The following is a 3,066-nucleotide window of genomic DNA, read 5'->3' as shown; positions in this document are numbered from 1 at the left end:
GTCTATTGCCATTTCACGTACAAACTTCTGGAGATCACATGTATAATGTCTACGTAATGTAGAGAGAAGATCATGGTCTTTAGAGTCATAAAACATTTTATTTCAATTACAGTTATATCATTTGCAATTTAAACAATTTTTGCCAAGTAGAACCAAACTTTCATCATCAATAGATAGGTGACAATAATAATCCCTTTACAGGACTGTGAAGATGGGATGAGATAAAACATATAAAATCTGTTTTTTTGAAACAAAATATTAAATTTATTCAAAATGGATGAAATGGAATAATTTCAGCTATGGTTTCCATTCCATCAAAACCTATTAAAACCTTCCAAAATTTTCATAATTCAGTCCTAGAAATTCTTGGAGCTGTGAGACTTTCCTGTTAGAAATGTGACCTCTACGAAAGCTCCCAGGAAATTTCAGAAAAATATAATCTTCCGTTTTAAAAGTTGATTGATTTGCCAAATGATGCAGCCAAGTTTGCTTCTCTAAATGCTTCTGATAAGGTCGGGTGCGCATGGCAGACTCTAGCTATATCTTCACAGGATGCTCCTTACTCCAACACAAGAGTAGCTTCATTTATCATTTCACCAGCACCTGACCCGAGAATATGTGTTCCCAGTACCCTGTCCATGGATTTCTCTCCCGGAGTCTTCACCGGGCTGTCTGTGTCGGCATTGGTCTTTGCCCTGCTGTTGGCAGCAAAGGGGAACTTCCCAACTTTGTACTCTATACCCTCTTCTTTCAACTGCTCTTCTGATTTTCCAACCCAAGCAACTTCAGGGTGCATGTAAATCACAGATGGGACACAATTGTAGTCAATGTGCACAGCACCACCAGCCACTCCTTCAACACAGATAATGCCTTCATCCTCCACTTTGTGAGCCAGCATTGGACCGGCAACCACATCGCCAATAGCATAGATATTTGGAATTTTAGTCTGGAATCTGGTATTGACTGGAATTCTACCTCCAGGCTTTAGTTCAATTCCAAACTCTTCTAGTCCCAAATTCTTAGTAAAGGGTCTTCAGTCAATGCAAACTAAGAGCACATCACACGTGATAACTTCAGTTTTACCACCAGAAGCACCTTCAATAAAACATCATTTTTTCCATCTAATTTCTTGGTAGCATCAGTAACTTTTGTATTCAATTTAAATTTAAATCCTTGTTTTTGAATGATGCTTTGAAAGTTTTTAGATATTTCCATATCAATTTTAACTCCACCAACATGACCTAAAAACTCAACTGCTGTCACCAAGTCTTTGCCAAACTGAACCCAACTCTACACCTATTACTCCTGCACCAATGACAACCATCTATTCTGGAACTTATTTTTTAAAGATAAAGCACCTGTAGATGACACTATTGTATCTTCATCAATCGTGATTCCAGGAATAGGAGTAACTTCTGAACCTGTATTTATAAGAATGTTCTTTGTATCGATAACTTGAGTGCTGCCATTGGCTTTTGTAGCAGTGACCTGATTTTTGACCATTATCTTTCCATATCCATTCATGTGAACAACCTTATTCTGTTTGAATAAGTGGTCAATTCCACCAGTTAAAGCTTTTACCACTGTACTCTTCTGTTCGATCATCTTCTCTAAATTCAAGTGAACTTCAGACATTTCAAATCCCCTAGATGCAAAATCTTTTCCATCGGTCATATGGTAATAATGACAGTTATTTTAATAAAGACTTAAAAGGAATACAACCAACGTTCAAGCACGTTACACCAAGTGTTAAAAACTGACAACTTTCTTTGGATATGTGAGACTTGGAGTATAACTGTCTCTGGATAGCATGGTAGGTGAATGTAAATGTAAATGCCAACTATTTGAGGTACTTATTCCTTTATGTTAACCATTCTTATATTGCTATAGCATGTGTTTCAGATGCTAGGCCCTGGCCAGTCTCCTGGAAATGTTTTTAGCTCTTGCTGAGTTTGTCACCGGGTACTCATATTCGGACTAAATATAATTTCAGGTCCCCTTCTCTGCACTTTGTCCAGACACAGTTATCAGGGCTTTCTTTTCAGACATGAAAGTGTTTTGGCTATCTATTGCTGTGTAATAAAGCACCTCGAGGATAAATGGTTTAAAACAATAACAATTTTATCTTTAATATTTCTGTGGGCTTGCTGTGCTCAGCTGGGTGATTGTTTCTGTGTCATGAAACATGGGCTGGGCTATAGTCATCTGCGGGCTTGGTTAGGCTGGACCACCTGAGATGGTTGATCACATGACTGGCAGTAGAGGTGGGATCCCAGCAAAAACAAGTAGCCCATCTGGCCTATCAACAAGAGCACCCTTACATGGGCTCTACCTGGGTGCTCACAGTGTGGTGTCCAGCATCTAAGAAATGTTTCAAGAGTGTCATTTCAAGGTAAAGTCTTCATAAATCTAGGCCTGTAACTGGCACAGCATCTATTCTGCCATATTCTATTAATTAAGGAACTCAGTGGCCAGCTGAGAATGGGCAATCAAGTCAACCTGTCAATGGAAAGAGTGACAAAGAATTTGTGGCCATTTTTAATCCACCATGCACGGATATATAATAGCCAGATTGCAAAAATATATCATTAAAGTCCCAGATAGTGGTTGTTATGTAAAGTCATTGGCTTTTAGGCGGGTATTTTTCCTCTTTTGTACATTTGTCTTTGAATTCTGCCTGAAATTGTGTAATCTTAGGATGGATTAAATCAGAGTAGATTTCCCTCTACTGCAGGACACTTTGATGACTCTTTATCCTCTTAGATCTATTTCTCCTGTCTAACACAGCATTATTTTCCTAATGAGAAAAGAAAACTGTTAGGAATAAAGTTTATCAATATTATTGAATGTAAATTCATTATTAACTCTTAGATTAATCATCCAAATTGACTTGGACCCTATCAATAAGAGACTGATGTTGGCCACTCTGCTTTAGAGTAACTATGGACCTAAGGCTTCCTTCCCATTTGAAATAATATGTAGAATCAAAAAAAAAAAAAATCACTGTTCTTCATAACTTGGAAACCTATGCCAAACTAATTCCTTACCAAATATTTTACAAAGAAA

General features: G+C 37.6%; 1 pseudogene; it reads right to left on the bottom strand.

Annotated features, from left to right (window-relative positions):
* Positions 1-423: 423 nt before the first annotated feature.
* On the bottom strand, positions 424-1,745 carry LOC122492388 (annotated as a pseudogene).
* Positions 1,746-3,066: the final 1,321 nt, after the last annotated feature.

This window comes from Prionailurus bengalensis, chromosome C2 (assembly GCF_016509475.1).
Source record: "Prionailurus bengalensis isolate Pbe53 chromosome C2, Fcat_Pben_1.1_paternal_pri, whole genome shotgun sequence".
NCBI classification, from domain to species: Eukaryota; Metazoa; Chordata; class Mammalia; order Carnivora; family Felidae; genus Prionailurus; species Prionailurus bengalensis.
Note: the sequence above shows the minus strand (reverse complement) of the source record. Positions and strands in the feature narration are given on the sequence as shown.